At 40.7% G+C, this 27,176-nt stretch overlaps 1 long non-coding RNA gene and 1 pseudogene across 1 annotated transcript in view; both read left to right on the forward strand.

Annotated features, from left to right (window-relative positions):
• Window positions 1–27,176, forward strand: part of LOC134759777 (uncharacterized) — a 109,827-nt gene that overhangs the window by 60,199 nt on the left and 22,452 nt on the right. The window lies entirely within an intron of this gene.
• LOC100434038 (dermatan-sulfate epimerase-like) lies at window positions 6,747–9,670 on the forward strand (annotated as a pseudogene).

Genomic DNA, 27,176 nt, shown 5'->3' on the forward strand with positions numbered 1-27,176 from the left:
AGAGATGGACCTGGAGCCAGAACAACGAAGCTTTGCTCTCAGTTCTGCCTCTCACTAATTCACTGCCTTGACGAATTATTTACTTTCTCTGAGCCTCAGTTTCCTCATCTGGAAAATGGGAATAAGAGTGACTCCTTCATAGGGCTTTTGTGAGAACTAAACAAGATAACCTTTGAAAGCACTATAATATGCTTTACGTATCATGGTTATTATTTTCCACAATTAGAATGTTGCTCTACCACTGTACCCACTGATCCAGTGTGCCTAAAAGGCTCCAAGGGATGCTCCTCCTCCTGAGAGGTGCAGCCCCCTATCTTTTTTCCTATAACTACTCATGAAAGATGGTATCTGCATGTGTCACAATGTAATGTGGATCTGGGTATTATTGGAGGAAAACCTATTCTGCATAGAAGACAAGAAAAACAAATAGGAAGTATGGATAAGTAGGTTGACACCTGCAAGACAAGTTAGAGCATAAAGAAGAGGTAAATGCTGAACATAGAAAGGAGAGAATGGAATGACTGAGAGGAACCTATTGTTCATGACACAGTCAATATCCATGAGGCCTCAAATCAACCCAACTGCTGATGGCCATTCTGGCCTTATATGTGGTCTGCCCAAGAAGCACATATGAAGACCTTAGTGCTTCTCATCAGGCTGAGGGGTGAGCTACAACTGCCTTCAGGAGTGCTTATTCCTGTGTTTCAGCAAAGGGACAAATGTGTGTGTTGCTGACTGTAGACATCTTTCATATGCCTGTCTCCCTTGCTTACATATCCACTCTGTACATACATACACGGGACATGGTGGGGAGGCTGATGCAGCAGAGAGCGAGAACAAATGAACATTGCTAGCACAGGGTGCAGACAGTGGGATCTTCCATCCACTGAGATCTTTCTCTAAGTGTATTAGCCTACTCCACGTGTCTGCTTGTTTCTCACTATGTGTTTTAAATGGAATCAATAAACCAGCTCATTCAAGTGTTTTACTTTGTTCTGGGAGGCTTTCTATTCCCTGTGTTTAAGAGAGCTTGCCTGGTAGTGTTCTGTGAGGCTGCCATTACATCAAGGTAGTTTCCCACATGGCACACTCCTCATGCCTTTGCACACATGGCCTGTGCCCTCTGCGTGGAATGCCCTTTGTTGGGCTCACACCATTTACTCTTCAAAACCACAACTGAATATCAGTTTTTCTGCAAAGACTTCCCTCATCCTTTCCCAACTGTCACCTCACCGTAAATGTCTGCCTCTTAACATTTTGTCTCCATCGTAAGACTTATCACACTGGACCATACATGTGTGTCTTCTCATTTTTCCCTCCTTCTGTATGCCATAATCAGCTTGAGGGAAGGAACCAGGTACAACTCCTGATGCGTAGTAGGTGCACGCAAGTATCTGTGCCAAAAATATCTGCAAAAAGGACTGATGTATGACAACTGATGCTCATAGGACCTCCTGCTGAGAGAGGTGGTGAAATCATTTAGAGCCAAAATTTTTCAGTCTGCTTCTAGAAGTTAAGCCAGAAAATATGGATACATTTTATTTTCTGAAACTTTCCATGGCAATAAAACACCACTGCAAAATTAGAAGACATTTGGCAAACAGGGACATTTTGAAAATTATATCACAAAAGGTTAATGTTCCTAATACATAAAGAAGTACTAAAAATAGATAAGAAAAAACCAATAATCCTATAGAAAAGTAGGGGGTGGGGGAGGGAGTAACAAGTAGACAGACCAGATAAGAATTGTCAGTGGTTGGTAAACTTATTACAAGATGTTCAACTTTACTCAGAATTAGGAAAATGCAAATTAAAACTCTTTGGGGATAACATTTTTTACCCACCAGATGAACAAGAATATTAATGTTTAGCAAAATGCTTTATGGCAAGGTTATGGGGAAACTGGCATTCTCATACGTTGCTGGAGGAAATGCCAAACATTAGAAACATTACAGGAGGGATCTTGTAGCATCTTGTGCACACTCCTTCACCCTTTGACCTAGTAAACACACTTCTAGAAATCTATCCCAAAGTTACACTGCAAAAATACAAAGGCAAAAAAGGTGTACGTGGAAACTATTGTTCATTGCAGTTCTATTCATAGTGGCAAAAGAATGGAAAGACCCAAATGCCCAAGTATAAAAAATTGTTTGATGAAGCTAGACAAATATACTCAATACAGTGCTATACAGTTGTGAAAAAGAATAACAAATTTCTCTATGTAATCTATGGGATCATCTCCAAGATATATCCCATATATCTGGAATCCCCTCAGGGCACCTTCTTTTGAAACAGGCAAGAATAATCAAATCTCTCATACAACAAAGTCCAAATAATACTTTCCCCTCAGGGAGTGGGGCAGAGCTCTCTATCCCTTAAGTGTGGGCTGCAGATGGTGACTTTCTTTCAAAGTGTACAATATGGAAAGAACAGAAAAAAGGGAACATTAGCATGGAAAGACCTGACAGAATCGTACCTCATCCATGTGAGCAAGGTCAACATCCATAGTGATCAGTCATGTTGATAGTATGTGTCCCTGATAAGATGTGGTGAGAATGGCATTTTCCCTCTGTGGCCTTCCTCCCAAAACCCATATTCCCAATCTATCAGGAAAACATTTGATAAGCCCCAGTGGAGGGACATTATACAAAATACCCGACTAGTACTTCTCGAAACTGTGAAGGTCAGGCCGGGCACGGTGGCTCACGCCTGTAATCCCAGCACTTTGGGAGGCCGAGGCAGCCAGATCACCTGAGGTCAGGAGTTTGAGACTAGCCTGACTAACATGGAGAAACCCCATCTCTTCTAAAAATACAAAATTAGCCGGGCAGGGTGGCGCATGCCTGTAATCCCAGCTACTCGGGAGGCTGAGGCAGGAGAATCGCTTGAACCCGGGAGGCAGAGGTTGCGGTGAACTGAGATCATGCCATGGCACTCCAGCCTGGGCAACAAGAGCAAAACTCCATCAGAACAAAAACAGAAACAAATGTCAAGGTCATCAAAACCAAAGAAAGTCTGGAAACTGTCACAGTTAGAGGAGCCTGAGGAGACAAGGATGACCAAATGTAATGTGGTATCATGGGTGGGATCTTGGAACAGAAACAGTGCATTAGGTCAACACTAAGGATCTCTGAATACAGTATGGACTTCAATTAGCAACAGTGTATAAATATTGGTTCATTAGTTGTGACAAATGTACCATACTAATAATGTAAGATATTAATAATAGGGGAGACTTCATGAAGTGTGTATGGAAACTCTATCTGCTATCTTTGAAATGCTCTGTAAATTTAAAACTATTCTGAAACAAAAATTGGATTCTAAAAAGTGTCACTTTTCAAACTTGGCTATAGCTTTAAAACAAGCAAATACATACATAGAAAAAGGGAACAATTTAAATTCTATTAACAGTAAGCTTGTTAAATAAATTATGGCATACTCATCTGACACACTGAAAAATAAAAATGAGGTAGGTACAATGTGAAAGGAGTTCCATAATATATTAAGGGAAAAAAAATCAAGGCACAGAACATTGTACATAGTAAAATCCCTCTTGTATAAATAAATAATTTTTAAAAGATAAAATATAGATCTATTTTTGTATGCTGATATACACATGAAAGATTTTCCAGAAAGATACTAGAAAATATACTTTTACAGTTGTTACTTCTGAGTTTGGAACTGGTGCTACAGGGTGGGGAGGGTCTTTTAACACTTTCATCTAACATTGAACTTTGTGTGCGTGTATTTTAATTTTTAAAAATCATCATCCTTTTGGATTACAACTAGTCTAGCTTCAGGATTACATACAGCTAAAATTGAAGAGAGGATTTGAAAGGATCTGCATCTCCATGCTATACTTTTTGAGTGTTTCCAAGAAACCCAGCCTGATATTAACCTCTGTCACATTACTCTTTTTTTTTTTTTTTCGAGACAGAGTCTCACTCTGTCACCCAGGCTGGAGTGCAATGGTTCAATCTTGGCTCACTGAGGCCTCCGCCTCCCAGGTTCAAGCGAATCTCCTGCCTCAGCCCCCCCAAGTAGCTGGGACTATAGGTGTGCACCACAATACCTGGCTAATTTTTGTATTCTTTTAGTAGAGACAAGGATTCACCATGTTGGCCAGGCTGGTCTTGAACTCCTGACCTCAGGTGATCCACCTGCCTCAGCCTCCCAAAGTGCTGGGATTACAGGTGTGAGCCACTGTGCCTGGCCAACATTACCCATTTTTGATGATTAATTTATGTGTCAACTTGACTAGACTAAGGGATGCCAGGATAGCTGGTAAAATGTTATTCCTGCATGTGTCTGTGAGGGTGTTTCTGGAACAGATTAGCATTTGAATCAGCAAACTGAATAGAGATTATCTTCACCACTGTGGTTGGGTATCATCTAGTCCGTGGAGGGTCCAAATAGAAGAAAAGTGTGGGAAAAAAGCAAATTTGCTCTCTTCTTGAGCTGGGACATTTATATTCTCCCACCATTGGACATCAGTGTTCCTGGTTCTCTGGCCTCTGGACACAGACTGGGAGTTACACCAACCGTACCCCGGTTCTCAGGCCTTTTGACTCAGACTGATTCAGACTAAAGTTACACCACCAGCTTTTCTGGTTTTCTAGGTTCCAGATGTCAAATCGTGGAAGTACTCAGCCTTCATAATTATGTTGGCTAACTCTTATCATAAATACATATGTATACATATGTATTCTGTTATATGTATATACGATTCTGTTTCTCTGGAGAATCCTAAAATAGCATTAAAGCATTAACATTAATTATCAATTGGATGCCATAATCTTAGAAATCTAAGAGGAATCTTCTGAGAAATTGGATATGAGAGATCTGCATACTGATGAGTGCATGCAAATGAGCAGTAGGGAGACTGGTACATGTGGTGGTTGAGCAAATGTTTCCAAGGGATAGCCTGTTAAGAGGAGATTCTGAGTTGACCAGGGGACACATTAGATCATAAGTTATTTGATAAGGCAGAGGAGTCTACAGATACAGGATGATGTGATTTGAAGGAGACAGATCACAAGCGAAGGGCCTAATATTTACTTTAATAGACTATTGAGCAGTTTTATCTAGCCCAGCGATTCTCAACTCCAGGGGTACATTAGAATCACCTGGGGAAGCTTTTTAAGACTATCTTCTTCAACAAGGGACTAGAGAAACAAATCGTGGCACGTCCATATGGAGTAACACTCAGCAATAAAAATGAACTATGGACACACTGTATCAACCAAACTGATGAATCTCAAATGCATTATGCTAAGTGAAAGAAGCCCACACTGAAAAACTACGTACTGCATGATTTCATTCCCATGTCATTCTGCAAAAGACAAGACTATAGGAAAAGAAAACATATCAACAGCTGCCAAGAGCTTGGGGTGCAAGGACAGCTTGACTACAAAGGGGCATAAAAGAATTTGGGAGAGGGCGTGGACCTGTTCTATATGGATTGTAATAGTTACATGACTGTACGCATGTGGCAAAATTTACAAAACTGTACCCTAAATAAGATGAATTTTATTGCATATAAATTATACTTTAATACAAAAGGCCTTTCCCCAAATATTAGAATTCATTTGGTCTTGGGTAGAGCCTAGAGATTATTTTTTAAAAGTTCCTCAGACAGAAAATATCTGCTTCGGTCTAAGATAGAGTATCAGGGAATGGATTTTCCCTCCCACCTGAGTCAACCAAAAAAAAAAAAAAAGAAAGAAAAAGAAAAGCAGAGAAAATATATGAAAGAATGGGCTTTAAGACACTGACCATCAGGCAACCAAGGATGGTGAACCCTGCAATTTGGAGGGATGGAATACTGCTCTTTATCTTGATTATAGGGATTATTCCATGAGTATATACACATATTAAAACTTAGCAAATTGTACACTATGTGTAGTTTATTGTACATCAATTATGCATCATTAAAGGCATTTTTCTTTAAGTTCCCCAGGTGATTCCAACCGTATAGCCAGAGTTAAGAAACATCAGCCCCAGCATATAACCTTACTTGGCCCTGGAATCTAACATCATAAGATTCTAATCATTTAAACTCAATGTAATGTGATTGAAGCACATAAAATGTTAAAGTTTATTACAGGACATACTTTACCTAAACAGAACTCATTTTAGGAACTAAGTTCACACTTGCAAGAATAGTAGTTTTTGATAATGATTCTTTTGATAGTGATTGACATCACTGTTAAAAACAAAAGAGAAACAGAGAGGCTGGGACCCTAACTGGAAAGATGTTTAAATGTTAGAACAAAACACATTAATAACAACTTCTAGGAAACTTAGAATATGCACAAAAAGCCTTAAAATTGTTCATAACATTTAACCCAGAATTTAAACTAAGGACATAAGAAAAGAGCATAAGTGTGCCACTACAGCAATGCTATAATAGCAGGAACATGGGAATCTAAAACAACAACAAAAAAGAAGTGGTTACATGAATTATGGTATGTGAGTAAAAAGAATAATACAAGGCCATCTAAAATAATATTGTACAATAATATCTAATGATATCATTATATCTAATGATATAATGATATCATTAGATATGATATTAGCCCGAGGCTGCAGCAGCGCATCCCCAGGCATGGCGCCCACCAACACTCATGGTAAGAGGGCTTGGCTTCGAGGGGTCTGGGAGCCCAGGCACCCTGGAGTGAGGGGGGCCAGGAGCGGGCTTTGGTGGCTGCGGAGGCGACGCCGGAGAAGACGGAGCCTCAGCAGGGAGCCGATCTTTTGAAGATGGTTTGGCTGCCTTGGAGATTTGGAGATCTGATGCCACGATGAGGACTCACACACAGGGGTGCTCCCAGTGTGTTTTTCGTATATTTGCTTTGCATTGTGTCAGCCTACATCACCGACGAGAACCCAGAAGTCATGATTCCCTTCACCAATGCCAACCACAATAGCCACCCCATGCTGTACTTCAGGGCAGAGGTGGCAGAGCTGCAGCTCAGGGCGGCCAGCTTGCAGGAGCACATTGTAGCCCGTCTCATGGAGGCTGTGCACACGATGCTGTGCAGCCCCTTGGAATACCTCCCTTCCTGGGATCCCAAGGATTACAGTGCCCGCTAGAATGAAATCTACGGAAACAACTTGGGTGCCTTGGCACTGTTCTGAGTGCTGTATCCTGAGGACACTGAAGCCTGAGACATGGCCAAAGTCTACATGGAGAGGATGGCAGTGCAGCCTATCTGGTTGGTGAAAGATACTCCTTGGGATGAGGTCCCGCTTGCTCACTCCCTGTTTGGTTTTGCCACTGCTTATGACTTCTTGTACAACTACCTGAGCAAGACACAACAGGAGAAGTTTCTTGAAGTGATTGCCAGTGCCTCAGGGTATATGTATGAAAATTCATACAGGAGAGGATGGGGATTTCAATACCTGCACAATCATCAGCCCACCAACTGCATGGCTTGCTCACAGGAAGCCTAGTCCTGACGAATCAAGGATATCTTCAAGAAGCCTGCTTGTGGACCAAACAAGTTCTGACCATCATGGAGAAATCTCTGGTCTTGCTCAGGGAGATGATGGATGGCTCCCTCTATCAAAGAGTTGTGTATGGAAGCTACACCACTAGATCACTCTTCCAATACATGTTTCTCATCCAGAGGCACTTCAACATCAACCACGTTGGCCATCCATGGCTTAAACAACACTTTGCATTTATGTATTGAACCATCCTGCCAGGGTTTCAAAGGACTGTGGCTATTGCAGACTCAAATTACAACTGATTTTGTGGTCCAGAAAGCCAATTAGTGTTCCTTGATAAATTTGTCATGCGTAACAGCAATGGTAACTGGCTAGCTGACCAAATCAGAAGGAACCGTGTGGTGGAAGGTCCAGGAACACTGTCCAAAGGGCAGCGCTTGTGCACTCTGCACACAGAATTTCTCTGGTATGATGCCAGCTTGAAATCCGTTCCTCCTCCAGACTTTGGCACCCCTACACTGCATTATTTTGAAGACTGGGTGTCGTGACTTATGGAAGTGCACTACCTGCTGAAATCAATAAATCTTTCCTCTCTTTCAAGTCTGGAAAACTGGGGGGACATGCAATATGTGACATTGTCCACAGAAACAAATACAAAGATTAGATCAAAGGATGGAGAAATTTTAGGGCAGGGCATGAACATTATGATCAAAACTCATTTACTTTTGCTCTCAGTTGTGTGCCTTTCATTATTGAGGCTCTGTATGGGCCAAAGTACACCTTCTTCAACAATGTTTTGATGTTTTCTGCAGTTGTGTCAAAGAGCTGCTTTTCTCCCTGGAATGGTCAAGTCACAGAAGACTGTTCATCAAAATGGTCTAAATACCAGCATGACCTGGCAGCTAGCTGTCAAGGGACAGTGGTTGCAGCAGAGGAGAAAAATGGGGTGGTTTTCATCTGAGGAGAAGGTGTGGGAGCTTATAACCCCCAGCTCAACCTGAAGAATGTTCAGAGGAATCTGATCCTCCTACGTCCACAGCTGCTTCTCCTTGTAGACCAAATACACCTGGGAGAGGAGAGTCCCTTGGAGATAGCAGCGAGCTTCTTCCACAATGTGGATGTTCCTTTTGAGGAGACTGTGGTAGATGGCATCCATGGGGCTTTCTTCAGGTAGTGAGATGGTCTCTATAAAAAGTACTGGATGGACAATACTGGCTACAGCAAGAAAGCAACATTTGCCTCAGTGACATATCCTGGGAGCTATCCCTACAATGGGACAAACTATGTGAATGTCACCATGCACCTCTGAAGTCCCATCACCAGGCCAGCTTACCTCTTCATACGGTCATCTATAGATGTTCAGAGCTTCACCATCCACAGAGACTCTCAGCAACTGGATGTGTTCATAGCCACCAGTGAACATGCCTACGTAACATACCTGTGGACAGGTGAGGCCACAGGACAGTCTGCTTTTGCACAGGTCATTGCTGATCATCACAAAATTCTGTTTGACTGGAATTCAGCCATCAAGAGCAGCATTGTCCCTGAGGTGAAGAACTATGCTGCTATTGTGGAACAGAACCTGCAGCATTTTAAGCCAGTGTTTCAGCTGGAGAAGCAGATACTGTCCTGAGTCCAGAACCAGCTAGCTTTAGGAAGACTGCTGACCACCTGCTGAGATTTTCAGATAAGAGACAGGCTGAAGAGGCCATCGACAGGATTTTTGCCATAACACAGCAACAGCAGCAGCAAAGCAAGTCAAAGAAAAACCAAAGGGCAGGTGAACGCTATAAATTTGTGGACGCTGTCCCTGATATTTTTACACAGATTGAGGTCAATGAGAAAAAGATTAGACAGAAAGCTCAGATTCAGGCACAGAAAGAACTACCCATAAATGAAGATGAAGAAATGAAAAACCTCTTAGATTTTGCAGATGTAACATATGAAAACATAAAAATGGGGCTTGATGAAAGGCCGGGTTGGACAGGCATGGATGGTGACAACCACTCGTAGCAGGGCCTCATCACTATCTGCTTCCTACACCAGATTGTTCCTCATCCTGAACATTGCTATCTTCTTTGTCATGTTGGCAATACAACTGACTTATTTCCAGAGGGCCCAGAACCTACATGGCCAAAGACGTCTTTATGCAGTTCTTCTAATAGATAGCTGTATTTTATTGTGGTTGTACTCTTCTTGTTCCCAATCACAATGTTAACACTGAAGCTATAAATAGCCTGGTCATTTTGTGATCACAAAAGTCCATGAAAAAAACACTTACTACCCCAGTTTATCAGATTTTTTCGCTCAGATTCATTTTAACAAATTAAGGGAAGATATTTTGACACAAGAAAGCAGGAATATGGAGAAATTGGAGCAGGGAAGGAATTTATCAAGGCAATAGGAATAGCTTGGTGGTCCTATGGTGTTTCTGGAAGTATTTGGCATTGCAATTCAGCAGTCCACATAGTACTACTTTTAGAAGAAACAAAAAGTCTGTTTTTTAATGTTTTTTCTTATGAGAAAAAGGTTTAGATAGAATTGGGTTTTATTAATATTAACTTAATGCTATTAGCAATTTCCATATAACTATATTATAGAAAAGACTGAAGAACACAATTCTGAGAAATATTTTAAAAATTTTAATGGTATAGTCACGTTGAAAGATAAATGTTGGCTGGGCACGGTGGCTCACGCCTGTAATCTCAGCATTTTGGGAGGCTGAGGCGGACGGATCACGAGGTGAAGAGATGGAGACCATCCTGGCCAACATGGTGAAACTCCGTCTCTACTAAAAATACAAAAATTAGCTGGGCATGGTGACACGCGCTTGTAATCCCAGCTACTCGGGAGGCTGAGGCAGGAGAATCGCTTGAACCAGAGAGGCAGAGGTTGCAGTGAGCCGAGATCGCACCACTGCACTCCAGCCTGGCGACAGAGTGAGACTCTGTCTCAAAAAAAAAAGCTAAATGTTGTAAGTCCTGGAATGATGGTGTCAGCTTCCTTGGGGAAGTACTTCTTTAGTTATGTAGCTAATAAGATCTTTTACTACAGATCTGGATGGCTATTCAGATAACACAGCAAAAATGATAGCAGAAGATCATCAAAAACTTAAAATATATTTTTTTAGAAAATGTGTCTATGAATGAATATTTCCTTGATGCTAGTCTCTGCACGCATATAATTGGTTATTTGTATGCATTCATTGGTTGTTCAATATGTAAGACAATTACAGATAATACTGTATTTTCTTTATATGGAAAACTGTTGTAGACCCGATGACTAAACCTTTCAAAATAAAATATTTTCTATTATGAAAAAAAAGAATATCTAATGACAAGAGAAATTCTGTTAGATAAGTTGCTTTTGGCTATCAGTAACAGAAAAATTTAAACAGCATAAACAATATAGCTATTTATTTTACCATCTATCAAGATGTCCAGTTTGGGAATGGTTGCAACATCAGTTAATTCAGAAGCTTAACAAAGGAACAGCAGTCCTGGTTCTGATCTTGTTCATCAGCTGATCTTGTTCAAGCTTGCTCCCTCATCCCCCATGTTTGCAAATTGGCTGCCATTGTTTCAGATACATTCAGACAATACCCAGACTTGAAAAGGGAAGTTTCTTTCTACAAGTCATTTTTTTAAAAGAGCAAAGAAACTTTTCCCAGAAGTTCCCTACAGACTTCCCTGATGTCTCTTTGGCCAGAATAATGTCACAAGGTTACTCCCAAGTCAATCACTGACAAGGTGAGAGGAATGATTAAGAATGACCCAGACCAATTAAGTTTCATTCCCTCGGACTGGAGAAGGCCCCAGCTTTCCCCACAGCACATGGCTGTCCTGCATCTCAACAAAATCAGGGTTGGCTCACAAACCAGATTGGAGAGAATTGGCTGTTAACTAGACTACTGTCAGGTAACAACAGTAAATGCAATATATTTCCATTTGTATAAAGAAAAGTGAATATAGATAGGTCTGTAAAGAATAAAAGCCTATGCATATTTTAAAATATTATTCATGTTGGGATTATAGAAAATATTTATTTTTCTTGTTTCTGCTTTTCTTTTTTTCCTAAATGTTCTGCAATGAATATGTAATATATTTGAAGTCTATTTGTGCCCTCCCCCCCGACAAAAATATATCCAAGAAATGTTATTTTAAATAAAACATTTATAGTCCCTGCCAGGTCTTTTTTTTTTTTCTTTTAAAGTAAGTATTAAGAGTAGTTATGTAAAATCAAACTCAGAGGTTTCATTCAGTTGAAGCTAGAATCTGTCTGATGCAGCCTCCAAAGACATGGAGCCTCCTGCACTCACATGAGTCCCAGGACCCTGAGGCCCCACGGAGACGTCAGCAATTTTATCCCAGGGGCTACTCTTGCTGCTTAGAAGACGGTGCTCTGTGACTTATCTTCCCAAACTGGAAGTTTGGACAGTACGAACCAGATTCTAAACCAGTCCTCAGTGTCAAGGCCAAGAAGATACCACAGACCTGTCTAGGGAACAGGGTTACACTGAAACTTCAGTTCCACCACAAGCAGGAAGACAGAGCTGGAGGAATGAAAACAGAAGGCACAGCAAAGAAGACAATTAAAGAGCAGCGAAGTCACTCTATGCCTCTAGACACATGTCCAATAACTTGGCATAAAAGCACATGCATTTTGTGACCAAGTTGGACTGGAATTCTGTCCTGGTGTACTCTGCATGTCACCTATAGACACTTCTCAGCCTGTACCTAGGATTCAAAAAGATGAGGGCAATCAAGAATGAGGAAAGATATTTCTGCAGCCAAAGCAGGGACAGTCCACATTCACTCAGCAAATCTCTGACCCTCTGCATGAAACTCCAATGAACACCTCCAGCCCAGTCCTGGCGGCACAGAGCAGGCAGTGCCCTCAAGGTGATCAGAGACGCAACCCAAGTGGAAAAGACTCGAGCTTTAGAGCAACACAGACCTCAGCTCCAATCGGACGTCACCAACTGCTAGTTGTGCAAACTTCGGCAAGCCGCTTCACCACCTTGTGCCTCAGTTTCTTCACGTGTAAAATGAGAATAAGGATTTTTAAGTATTCATTGAGTTCGCTTCTGCAAAGTGTGACAAACCCCAGCTCAGCATAATTGAGTGAAGAAGCTGGAAGGGCAGTAATGGCCGCCAAATGCACCTCCAACAGCCACCCAGGAAATCCCGCCCTTGCTTTCGCCTCAGACTCTGGGCACAAAAATTAATCAAGAGCTCTAAGGCCAGAAGTCTGGACCTGTCAGATTCACTCTTCTGGATTGAACTTTTAATGGAGGTGGATCACTGGGGCTTGCTCTTGCCAGATAAATAAATGGTACTTGAAAAATTATACCCAGCTAACATCACCTGCTCACGGCCACACCACCTGGTGCTGGGGAAGCGAGCTCTGACTCCGAAGAACAAATCACACCTGAGGGGCCTGAACGGAGAAAGTAAGGTTAAATCACCGGAACCACGTATCCATCTGCAACGGACTGTGTGGGTGGTGTGCATGAAAAGAACAGAGAAGAAGGAAGGAGAAGCTGCAGGAGGCAGAAACTGGAGGGGAGGCTCTGTCTTAGAGCAGCTGTGACTTTGATATCTCTCTTTTTTTGGAAATGCTCTCTGCCGTTACTTGTTTGGGAGTTTAGCATAGCTAGAGAAATGGCTCATGAAGCTTGAGGTGAGGTGGAGATGAATTCCCTCTAATGAAAATCTCTGAACCGTCAAAGTGCTTCATTAGTTCCCCACAAAACCTCTAAGGCGCGCAATGGACACACGGGGCTCTTCAGTGAAAAGATTATTCCCCGTGTGCTCATCTGGACACTAATTCTGGTTTAATCACTATTAAAACTGTCCTGAGAGAAAAAATGGGGCATATGAAAATGAGAACACTCAAGGTCATATTTATCCACATTGTTTAGAGTGAAAAGTGTAGCTCATACAAAGCTTGCCTGGCTACTGAAACCACTTCATTTAAAAAAAAGGCCAATAAATATGTCCAAGCCTTTGTACTTCCATTTTTGTAATCTAAAATGTCTTGGTTTGTTTTAGTATTTTATCTAAGAAAAAGAATGTGTTTGGGGCCAGGAGCAGTGGCTCATGCCTGCAATTCCAGCACTTTGGGAGGCCGAGGTGGGCAGATCGCCTGAGGTCAGGAGTTCTAGACCAGCCTGGCCAGCATGGTGAAACCCTGTCTCTACTAAAAATACAAAAATTAGCCAGGCATGGTGGCACATGCCTGTAAACCCAGCTACTTGGGAGGCTGAGACAGGGGAATTGCTGGAACCTGGGAGGCGGAGGTTGCAGGGAGCCAAGATTGTGCCATTGCACTCCAGCCTGGGTGACAGAGCGATACTCTCCGTCTAAAAAAAAAAAAAAAAAAAAAAAATGCAAATAAAAAGAATGTGTTTGTAAACTTTCAAGATATTTTACAAGTTTGTGTTTTGATGATAGTGAATTAGTGATATCTAATATTATCACTTGATAATAGTGATGGTGGTACAATAGCCAGAGAGTTCAAACCTTCTGCTTGCAAATTGGGAAACTGAGACCCAAAGAGATGAAAGGACTTACTCAGGTCACAAAATTTGCCACTGGCTGACCTAGGTCTGGAGCCCAGGGCTTTGTGTAAATATGTAAATATTTATGGATTTAGGTATGTACTTATTAATTTTTAAATACTAACTAATCTTCATCTCACAGTGAGTACATGTCCATATTTTAAAGAGTCAAACAGCACTATGTGGTTTATAACAGAAAACAGTGGTCTCAAACCCTAAATGCAGGCAACTCCTTTCAAATCTGTCCCATGCTTCCTCTGACACATGCCTCCCTTTTTTATTATTATTATTTTTTGAGATGGAGTCTCGCTCTGTTGCCCAGGCTGGAGTGCAGTGGTGCGATCCCAGCTAATTTTTCATATTTTTAGTAGAGACAGGGTTTGGCCATGTTGGCCAGGATGGTCTCGAACTCGGGACCTCAGGGAATCCACCTGCCTCAGCCTCCCAAAGTTCTGGGATTACAGGTGTGAGCTATCATGCATGGCTGCCTCCATATTTTTAAAGAATCTACTGATAGTAGATTTCCTGTTTTACCAATTTTAGGCATAATCTATTGATATCCTAATTTGAAAAACGAAGAGTTAGCCTCTCCTGACTTCTCCTCCCCTGTTCTACCTATATTTGGCAATTATTTTTAAATTTCTGATTCAATCAGTAATTAGTAAATAAATTATTACAACCCTGCAAACCTTCTCTGCTGAGTCTATTATGACTTCATTTTTTTTTGAATTTTTTTCTTGTTTATGGAGTTAGTAATTGCCTTATGTATATATTTTTTTCCTTTGCTTATCTGTGTACTGTCATGAATTCTTCTCAAACTCTCCAATAGAATGTACTCTCCCTCTCAGCCCTATTTTCCGTATATGTCTGGTTCCCTAGCAGTTTAACACTGTTCCTGATTATGTCTCCCTTTGAGTCCTGTTCTCCTGCTGCAGACTAGCCACTTACTTACAAGGCTCTGCCCAGACTTCAAGCTGGGAAAACCCTTCACAGGAATCCCCTCTGTCTTAGGTTGGATTCTCCTGTTTCCTAGACCACATGTATTCTCCTTGGACAAATTATTCATTCATTTTGGTGAAGTACTGCCAGAGAAAAGATGCATAGCATACAAATTTTTGTGAAAATGACTGCATTCTACCCTCATATTCAATTGATAGTTTGGCTAGGTATAGACTTTTCTACCTAATTGATAGTTTAGCTGTATCTAAACTTTTCCTTCAGAAGTTTGAAGGCTTTTCCCTTTGGATATCTAGCTTCCAATGTTGCATTTGGGAATTTTGATGTCATTCTGATTCCCATTTTTTTAAATATGTTTCTAGAATATTCTCTTTATCCCTTTGGAGAGGAAAAATGTGTTAAATATTTCTTATGTATTAGACCTATTCAAAGCTATGCACTTATCTTGATAGTCCTTACAAAAAAAAAACTAAAGTGAAAATTACTTTTCCTCTTTTTCGATAATAGAATTGAAACTTAGGGAGGGTATGTAATCTGCCTGATGCATGGGGCCTGTCAGTGTAGGTTATGCTGTAGTGACAACCCCAAAACTTCACAAAACTTGCTCATGCATATTATATGTTTGACGTGAGTTATTAGCGGTCTCAGCTTATCAAAGTCACTCACGGACGCTAGTTCTGGAGGTTCTAACAACATATGCATCCATGCTCAATGCCGCAGGGAAAAGGAAACACGGCAAGTCACTTAATCATCGTCAGAGTTTCTGCCTGAAAGTAACACAGACCACTCCTTTCCATGTCCAATTGCCTAAACCCTGTGACATGGGCACACATAACTTTAAAGGCAGTGGTAGTATTTCCATGAGGGAATTACTTCCTGGCAGTTTTCTGTAAATGTATATGTTTTTCCAAATCCCAAGTCCCAGTGAAATTTAGTCGACAAATTGGGAAAACAGAAAACGAGTATTATAATTCTTCCATAACAATTAAAGCATAGGAATTAACATAGACATGTTACTCATGTTGATTTGAAAAGCAAGACCAAAAAATGCTAATGGAGAAAATCAAAGGTTAAGGTCAACATTTCCAGGAACCAGGATAAGAGGATGGACTAGAGAAGTGAGAATCATCTAATCAGTCTTGTTTGTAGGATTGTTATATTGTAAGTGTGTATTCATGGCTTTGGCTGCTGGGTGACTCATTCTTGCAAATAAAATAAACATCAGTAAGTTTGTACGTGTAGTGTGCTTCATACAAATCCTATGAGTGATGTTCTAAGAAACCAGTTTTGCAAGATGGCCGAATAGGAACAGCTCCGGTCTACAGCTCCCAGCGCGAGCGACGCAGAAGACGGGTGATTTCTGCATTTCCATCTGAGGTACCATGTTCATCTCACTAGGGAGTGCCAGACAGTGGGCGCAGGTCAGTGGGTGAGTGCACCATGCTCCAGCCGAAGCAGGGGTGAGGCATTGCCTCACTCGGGAAGCGCAAGGGGTCAGGGAGTTCCCTTTCCAGGGGTGACAGACGGCACCTGGAAAATCGGGCCACTCCCAACCGAATACTGTGCTTTTCCGACGGGCTTAGGAAACGGTGCCCCAGGAGAGTATAGCCCGCACCTGGCTCAGAGGGTCCTACGCCCACGGAGTCTCGCTGATTGCTAGCACAGCAGTCTGAGATCAAACAGCAAGTCGGCAGCGAGGCTGGGGGAGGGGCCCCCGCCATTGCCCAGGCTCGCTTAGGTAAACAAAGCAGCCAGGAAGCTTGAACTGGGTGGAGCCCACCACAGCTCAAGGAGGCCTGCCTGCCTCTGTAGGCTCCACCTCTGGGGGCCCGGCACAGACAAACAAAAAGACAGCAGTAACCTCTGCAGACTTAAATGTCCCTGTCTGACAGCTGTGAGGAGAGCAGTGGTTCTCCCAGCACGCAGCTGGAGATCTGAGAACGGGCTGACTCCCTCCTCAAGTGGGTCCCTGACCCCTGACCCCCGAGCAGCCTAACTGGGAGGCACCCCCCAGCAGGGGCAGACTGACACCTCACACGGCCGGCCAGGTACTCCAACAGACCTGCAGCTGAGGGTTCTGTCTGTTAGAAGGAAAACTAACAGAAAGGACATCCACACCAAAAACCCATCTGTACATCACCATCATCAAAGACCAAAGGTAGATAAAACCACAAAGATGGGGAAAAAACAGAGCAGAAAAACTGGAAACTCTAAAAACCAGAGTACCTCTCCTCCTCCAAAGGAACGCAGTTCCTCACCAGCAACGGAACAAAGCTGGACGGAGAATGACTTTGACGAGCTGAGAGAAGAAGGCTTCAGACGATCAAATTACTCCGAGCTACGGGAGGATATTTAAACCAAAGGCAAAGAAGTTGAAAACTTTGAAAAAAATTTAGAAGAATGTATAACTAGAATAACCAATACAGAGAAGTGCTTAAAGGAGCTGATGGAGCTGAAAACCAAGGCTCGAGAACTACGTGAAGAATGCAGAAGCCTCAGGAGCCGATGCGATCAAATGGAAGAAAGGGTATCAGCCCTGGAAGATGAAATGAATGAAATGAAGTGAGAAGGGAAGTTTAGAGAAAAAAGAATAAAAAGAAACGAGCAAAGCCTCCAAGAAATGTGGGACTATGTGAAAAGACCAAATCTACGTCTGATTGGTGTACCTGAAAGTGACGGGGAGAATGGAAACAAGTTGGAAAACACTCTGCAGAATATTATCCAGGAGAACTTCCCCAATCTAGCAAGGCAGGCCAACATTCAGATTCAGGAAATACAGAGAACGCCACAAAGATACTCCTCGAGAAGAGCAACTCCAAGACACATAATTGTCAGATTCACCAAAGTTGAAATGAAGGAAAAAATGTTAAGGGCAGCCAGAGAGAAAGGTCGGGTTACCATCAAAGGGAAGCCCATCAGACTAACAGCGGATCTCTCGGCAGAAACCCTACAAGCCAGAAGAGAGTGGGGGCCAATATTCAACATTCTTAAAGAAAAGAATTTTCAACCCAGAATTTCATATCCTGCCAAACTAAGCTTCATAAGTGAAGGAGAAATAAAATACTTTACAGACAAGCAAATGCTGAGAGATTTTGTCACCACCAGGCCTGCCCTAAAAGAGCTCCTGAAGGAAGCGCTAAACATGGAAAGGCACAACCGGTACCAGCCACTGCAAAATCATACCGAAATGTAAAGAACATCGAGACTAGGAAGAGACTGCATCAACTAACGAGCAAAATATCCAGCTAACATCATAATGACAGGATCAAATTCACACATAACAATATTAACTTTAAATGTAAATGGACTAAATGCTCCAATTAAAAGACACAGACTGGCAAACTGGATAAAGACTCAAGACCCATCAGTGTGCTGTATTCAGGAAACCCATCTCACGTGCAGAGACACACATAGGCTCAAAATAAAAGGATGGAGGAAGATCTACCAAGCAAATGGAAAACAAAAAAAGGCAGGGGTTGCAATCCTAGTCTCTGATAAAACAGACTTTAAACCAACAAAGATCAAAAGAGACAAAGAAGGCCATTACATAATGGTAAAGGGATTAATTCAACAAGAAGAGCTAACTATCCTAAATATATATGCACCCAATACAGGAGCACCCAGATTCATAAAGCAAGTCCTGAGTGACCTACAAAGAGACTTAGACTCCCACACATTAATAATGGGAGACTTTAACACCCCACTATCAACATTAGACAGATCAATGAGACAGAAAGTCAACAAGGATACCCAGGAATTGAACTCAGCTCTGCACCAAGTGGACCTAATAGACATCTACAGAACTCTCCACCCCAAATCAACAGAATATACATTTTTTTCAGCACCACACCACACCTATTCCAAAATTGACCATATACTTGGAAGTAAAGCTCTCCTCAATAAATGTAAAAGAACAGAAATTGTAACAAACTGTCTCTCAGATCACAGTGCAATCAAGCTAGAACTCAGGATTAAGAATCTCACTCAAAACCGCTCAACTACGTGGAAACTGAACAACCTGCTCCTGAATGACTACTGGGTACATCACGAAATGAAGGCAGAAATAAAGATGTTCTTTGAAACCAACGAGAACCAAGACACAACATACCAGAATCTCTGGGATGCATTCAAAGCAGTGTGTAGAGGGAAATTTATAGCACTAAATGCCCACAAGAGAAAGCAGGAAAGATCCAAAATTGACACCCTAACATCACAATTAAAAGAACTAGAAAAGCAAGAGCAAACACATTCAAAAGCTAGCAGAAGGCAAGAAATAACTAAAATCAGAGCAGAACTGAAGGAAATAGAGACACAAAAAACCCTTCAAAAAATAAATGAAACCAGGAGCTGGTTTTTTGAAAGGATCAACAAAATTGATAGACCGCTAGCAAGATTAATAAAGAAAAAAAGAGAGAAGAATCAAATAGATGCAATAAAAAATGATAAAGGGGATATCACCACCGATCCCACAGAAATACAAACTACCATCAGAGAATATTACAAACACCTCTATGCAAATAAACTAGAAAATCTAGAAGAAATGGATAAATTCCTCAACACATACACCCTCCCAAGACTAAACCAAGAAGAAGTTGAATCTCTGAATAGACCAATAACAGGAGCTGAAATTGTGGCAATAATCAATAGCTTACCAACCAAAAAAAGTCCAGGACCAGATGGGTTCACAGCCGAATTCTACCAGAGGTACAAGGAGGAGCTGGTACCATTCCTTCTGAAACTATTCCAATCAATAGAAAAAGAGGGAATCCTCCCTAACTCATTTTATGAGGCCAGCATCATCCTGATACCAAAGCCTGGCAGAGACACAACAAAAAAAGAGAATTTTAGACCAATATCCTTGATGAACATTGATGCAAAAATCCTCAATAAAATACTGGCAAACAGAATCCAGCAGCACATCAAAAAGCTTATCCACCATGATCAAGTGGGCTTCATCCCTGGGATGCAAGGCTGGTTCAATATACGCAAATCAATAAATGTAAACCAGCATATAAACAGAACCAAAGACAAAAACCACATGATTATCTCAATAGATGCAGAAAAGGCCTTTGACAAAATTCAACAACCCTTCATGCTAAAAACTCTCAATAAATTAGGAATTGATGGGACGTATCTCAAAATAATAAGAGCTATTTATGACAAACCCACAGCCAATATCATACTGAATGGGCAAAAACTGGAAGCATTCCCTTTGAAAACTGGCACAAGACAGGGATGCCCTCTCTCACCACTTCTATTCAACATAGTGTTGGAAGTTCTGGCCAGGGCAATTAGGCAGGAGAAGGAAATCAAGGGTATTCAATTAGGAAAAGAGGAAGTCAAATTGTCCCTGTTTGCAGATGACATGATAGTATATCTAGAAAACCCCATTGTCTCAGCCCAAAATCTCCTTAAGCTGATAAGCAACTTCAGCAAAGTCTCAGGATACAAAATCAATGTGCAAAAATCACAAGCATTCTTATACATCAATAACAGACAAACAGAGAGCCAAATCATGAGTGAACTCCCATTCACAATTGCTTCAAAGAGAATAAAATACCTAGGAATCCAACTTACAAGGGATGTGAAAGACCTCTTCAAGGAGAACTACAAACCACTGCTCAAGGAAATAAAAGAGGATACAAACAAATGGAAGAACATTCCATGCTCATGGGTAGGAAGAATCAATATCGTGAAAATGGCCATCCTTCCCAAGGTAATTTACAGATTCAATGCCATCCCCATCAAGCTACCAATGACTTTCTTCACAGAATTGGAAAAAACTACTTTAAAGTTCATATGGAACCAAAAAAGAGCCCGCATCGCCAAGTCAATCCTAAGCCAAAAGAACAAAGCTGGAGGCATCACGCTACCTGACTTCAAACTATACTACAAGGCTACAGTAACCAAAACAGCATGGTACTGGTACCAAAACAGAGATATAGATCAATGGAACAGATCAGAGCCATCAGAAATAATGCCACATATCTACAAGTATCTGATCTTTGACAAACCTGAGAAAAACAAGAAATGGGGAAAGGATTCCCTATTTAATAAATGGTGCTGGGAAAACTGGCTAGCCGTATGTAGAAAGCTGAAACTGGATCCCTTCCTTACACCTTATACAAAAATCAATTCAAGATGGATTAAAGACGTAAATGTTAGACCTAAAACCTTAAAAACCCTAGAAGAAAACCTAGGCAATACCATTCAGGACATAGGCATGGGCAAGGACTTCATGTCTAAAACACCAAAAGCAATGGCAACAAAAGCCAAAATTGACAAATGGGATCTAATTAAACTAAAGAGCTTCTGCACAGCAAAGGAAACTACCATCAGAGTGAACAGGCAACCTACAAAATGGGAGAAAATTTTCGCAACCTACTCATCTGACAAAGGGCTAATATCCAGAATCTACAATGAACTCCAACAAATTTACAAGAAAAAAACAAACAACCCCATCAAAAAGTGGGCGAAGGACATGAACAGACACTTCTCAAAAGAAGACATTTATGCAGCCAAAAAACACATGAAAAAATGCTCACCATCACTGGCCATCAGAGAAATGCAAATCAAAACCACAATGAGATACCATCTCACACCAGTTAGAATGGCAATCATTAAAAAGTCAGGAAACAACAGGTGCTGGAGAGGATGTGGAGAAATAGGAACACTTTTACACTGTTGGTGGGACTGTAAACTAGTTCAACCCTTGTGGAAGTCAGTGTGGCGATTCCTCAGGGATCTAGAACTAGAAATTCCATTCGACCCAGCCATCCCATTACTGGGTATATACCCAAAGGACTATAAATCATGCTGCTATAAAGACACATGCACACGTATGTTTATTGCGGCATTATTCACAATAGCAAAGACTTGGAACCAACCCAAATGTCCAACAATGATAGACTGGATTAAGAAAATGTGGCACATATACACCATGGAATACTATGCAGCCATAAAAAATGATGAGTTCATATCCTTTGTAGGGACATGGATGAAATTGGAAATCATCATTCTCAGTAAACTATCACAAGAACAAAAAACCAAACACCGCATATTCTCACTCATAGGTGGGAATTGAACAATGAGAACACATGGACACAGGAAGGGGAACATCACACTTCGGGGACTGTTGTGGGTTGGGGGGAGGGGGGAGGGATAGCATTGGGAGATATACCTAATGCTAGATGACGAGTTGGTGGGTGCAGCGCACCAGCATGGCACATGTATACATATGTAACTTACCTGCACATTGGGCACATGTACCATAAAACCTAAAGTATAATAATAATAATAATAAAAGAAAAAAAAAAAGAAAATAAGAAATGAAAAAAAAAAAAAAAAAAAAGAAAATCTAGAAGAAATGGATAAATTCCTCAACACATACACCCTCCCAAGACTAAACCAGGAAGAAGTTGAATCTCTGAATAGACCAATAACAGGAGCTGAAATTGTGGCAATAATCAATAGCTTACCAACCAAAAAAAGTCCAGGTCCAGATGGATTCACAGCCGAATTCTACCAGAGGTACAAGGAGGAGCTGGTACCATTCCTTCTGAAACTATTCCAATCAATAGAAAAAGAGGGAATCCTCCCTAACTCATTTTATGAGGCCAGCATCATCCTGATACCAAAGCCTGGCAGAGACACAACAAAAAAAGAGAATTTTAGACCAATATCCTTGATGAACATTGATGCAAAAATCCTCAGTAAAATACTGGCAAACAGAATCCAGCAGCACATCAAAAAGCTTATCCACCATGATCAAGTGGGCTTCATCCCTGGGATGCAAGGCTGGTTCAATATACGCAAATCAATAAATGTAATCCAGCATATAAACAGAACCAAAGACAAAAACCACATGATTATCTCAATAGATGCAGAAAAGGCCTTTGACAAAATTCAACAACCCTTCATGCTAAAAACTCTCAATAAATTAGGAATTGATGGGACGTATCTCAAAATAATAAGAGCTATTTATGACAAACCCACAGCCAATATCATACTGAATGGGCAAAAACTGGAAGCATTCCCTTTGAAAACTGGCACAAGACAGGGATGCCCTCTCTCACCACTTCTATTCAACATAGTGTTGGAAGTTCTGGCCAGGGCAATTAGGCAGGAGAAGGAAATCAAGGGTATTCAATTAGGAAAAGAGGAAGTCAAATTGTCCCTGTTTGCAGATGACACGATGGTATATCTAGAAAACCCCATTGTCTCAGCCCAAAATCTCCTTAAGCTGATAAGCAACTTCAGCAAAGTCTCAGGATACAAAATCAATGTGCAAAAATCACAAGCATTCTTATACATCAATAACAGACAAACAGAGAGCCAAATCATGAGTGAACTCCCATTCACAATTGCTTCAAAGAGAATAAAATACCTAGGAATCCAACTTACAAGGGATGTGAAAGACCTCTTCAAGGAGAACTACAAACCACTGCTCAAGGAAATAAAAGAGGATACAAACAAATGGAAGAACATTCCATGCTCATGGGTAGGAAGAATCAATATCATGAAAATGGCCATCCTTCCCAAGGTAATTTACAGATTCAATGCCATCCCCATCAAGCTACCAATGACTTTCTTCACAGAATTGGAAAAAACTACTTTAAAGTTCATATGGAACCAAAAAAGAGCCCGCATCGCCAAGTCAATCCTAAGCCAAAAGAACAAAGCTGGAGGCATCACACTACCTGACTTCAAACTATACTACAAGGCTACAGTAACCAAAACAGCATGGTACTGGTACCAAAACAGAGATATAGATCAATGGAACAGAACAGAGCCGTCAGAAATAATGCCACATATCTACAAGTATCTGATCTTTGACAAACCTGACAAAAACAAGAAATGGGGAAAGGATTCCCTATTTAATAAATGGTGCTGGGAAAACTGGCTAGCCATATGTAGAAAGCTGAAACTGGATCCCTTCCTTATACCTTATACAAAAATCAATTCAAGATGGATTAAAGACTTAAACGTTAGACCTAAAACCATAAAAACCCTAGAAGAAAACCTAGGCATTACCATTCAGGACATAGGCATGGGCAAGGACTTCATGTCTAAAACACCAAAAGCAATGGCAACAAAAGCCAAAATTGACAAATGGGATCTAATTAAACTCAAGAGCTTCTGCACAGCAAAAGAAACTACCATCAGAGTGAACAGGCAACCTACAAAATGGGAGAAAATTTTCGCAACCTACTCATCTGACAAAGGGCTAATATCCAGAATCTACAATGAACTCCAACAAATTTACAAGAAAAAAACAAACAACCCCATCAAAAAGTGGGCGAAGGACATGAACAGACACTTCTCAAAAGAAGACATTTATGCAGCCAAAAAACACATGAAAAAATGCTCACCATCACTGGCCATCAGAGAAATGCAAATCAAAACCACAATGAGATACCATCTCACACCAGTTAGAATGGCAATCATTAAAAAGTCAGGAAACAACAGGTGCTGGAGAGGATGTGGAGAAATAGGAACACTTTTACACTGTTGGTGGGACTGTAAACTAGTTCAACCATTGTGGAAGTCAGTGTGGCGATTCCTCAGGGATCTAGAACTAGAAATTCCATTCGACCCAGCCATCCCATTACTGGGTATATACCCAAAGGACTATAAATCATGCTGCTATAAAGACACATGCACACGTATGTTTATTGCGGCATTATTCACAATAGCAAAGACTTGGAACCAACCCAAATGTCCAACAATGATAGACTGGATTAAGAAAATGTGGCACATATACACCATGGAATACTATGCAGCCATAAAAAATGATGAGTTCACGTCCTTTGTAGGGACATGGATGAAATTGGAAATCATCATTCTCAGTAAACTATCGCAAGAACAAAAAACCAAACACCGCATATTCTCACTCATAGGCGGGAATTGAACAATGAGAACACACGGACACAGGAAGGGGAACATCACACTCTGGGGACTGTTGTGGGGTGGGGGGAGGGGGGAGGGATAGCATTGGGAGATATACCTAATGCTAGATGACGAGTTGGTGGGTGCAGCGCACCAGCATGGCACATGTATACATATGTAACTTACCTGCACATTGCGCACATGTACCATAAAACCTAAAGTATAATAATAATAATAATAATAATAATAAAAGAAAAAAAAAAAAAGAAACCAGTTTTGAAAACAAATGTCCTTAAATTGGCAGTTTCAATGCATGGTTCTATTTAGTGCTGTTAACTTTGCTAAGGGATCTGAATGTTACATTATTTGAATACAACCCAGTAATGTTGACTGGTGTTTTTCAGTTTTTGAATATTCCCTCTAGGCTACAGTTCTTTGTAAATATTTTAACTGAAGAAGTGCAAGAAGCAAATGATATGAATGTTGTGGAAGACTCCAACAGGAAATCAGAGACTGTACAAAAACCTGAATTAGCAAAAGCAATATCAATTTCAATGGCAAAATCAAAACCAGAACTAGCAGACAAGAAAAGCAAACATTTTTATTTTCATTATTAAAAAAACAAATAACTTACATGAAGCAGTAGGTGTTCTAAAGCTCAGCTTGAAGATGCTTTTGTATGCAATCCTCACAATTGAACAAATGTACATGCAAGACAGGAAATTGGCTAGGTAAATAATTCTTTGTGGGTTCTACATTTTCATTTTAATAATGATAACTTATAGAAATATTTGTGGTAATATATTTCATTTTAGTAATAATTTTTACTTGCTATTTATCTTATGTTATTATCTCCATCTTTTAATATTTTCTAGTATCAGATGTCTATATGAAGAAGATTATTTTTACATGTTACTGAAACATATATTCTTGTTGCAATAAATCAATTCACAGTAATAATAAGCCATGCACTTATTATTATGTCATTTCTAATAGAAAACTTCTGATAGCATAACCCTATTACAGAAAAATGACTTAGTATTCACAATTATGGCTGCTCATTATTATACAAATACATGTAAAAAAAGATCATGAAAAATGAATAATTTATGATCTCAGAGTTCCTGAGAATTAAAAATCCTGACTTGTTCCCCAATCCCAAAGACGTATGCCTCTTGGAAATTTGAAAATACTAAGCAGTGCAAGATATAATACTACCAAATGCCTGAAATGACCACAGCCATAAATATTTGGTGAATAGTACTAAGTACAACCCAAATAATAGTGCCAGAATCCAAATCCAACTTTCTTATTCTAGAACTCATGTTCTGTCTTCTACTCAAACTTCCTCTATTGTCAATGATTGTGTATTAGTATTTATTTGCTCATTAGATTATTCCAGGATTCATTCATTTATCCAACAAGTATTTGCTAAGCCCCATGTGTATAGGAATCACATTGGTCTCACACAGTGATGTTCATAATTATTTTTTGAATACCTGACTACCAGACACTAAAGGTATTATATAGCATGAAACAGTAGTCCTAAAAGAATGAGGCACAGGCCACTTTCGATTGGGAATAGAAGGTAAAATCTAGAAAACAGTGAGACAGTTGGCATCTAGAGTGTGGTAGATGGCCAGGCGCGGTGGCTCATGCCTGTAATCCCAGCACTTTGGGAGGCCGAGGTAGGTGGATCGCCTGAGGTCAGGAGTTCCAGACCAGTCTGGCCAACATAGTGAAACCCCATCTCTACTAAAAATACAAAAATTAGCCATGTGTGGTATTAGGTGCCTGTAATCCCAGCTATTCAGGAGGCTGAAGCAGAAGAATGGCTAGAACCTGAGAAGTGGAGGTTGCAGTGAGCCAAGATCATGCCTGGGAGACAGAGAGAGACTCTGTCAAAAAAAAAAAAAAAAAAAAAGAAAAGAAAAGAAAAAAGAAAAAGAAAAAAAAAAAGTGTGGTAGATGGCTTCTGAAGTCACACCTAGCAATGTAAATGTGCGGGCGGAAGGAAGGAAGGAAGGAAGGAAGGAAGGAAGGAAGGAAGGAAGGGAAGGTCCTAAAATGAAGGAGGTGGGCTTCTAGGAGAAAGATGAGAGCTTGCCGAGACATAACAACACACTGAGTAGGAGCATGGTGTTTGACATCTGATAGTGCTGCTTTTAATTCCTAATTTTTTGGGCCAGGCATGGTAACTCACGCCTGTAAATCCAGCACTTTGGGAGGCTAAGGTAGGAGGACTGCTTGAGCCTAGGAGTTCAAGAGCAGTCTGAGCAATACAGTGAGATTTCATTGCTGCAAAAAAAAATTAATT

Source organism: Pongo abelii, chromosome 13 (genome assembly GCF_028885655.2).
Source record: "Pongo abelii isolate AG06213 chromosome 13, NHGRI_mPonAbe1-v2.0_pri, whole genome shotgun sequence".
NCBI lineage: Eukaryota > Metazoa > Chordata > Mammalia > Primates > Hominidae > Pongo > Pongo abelii.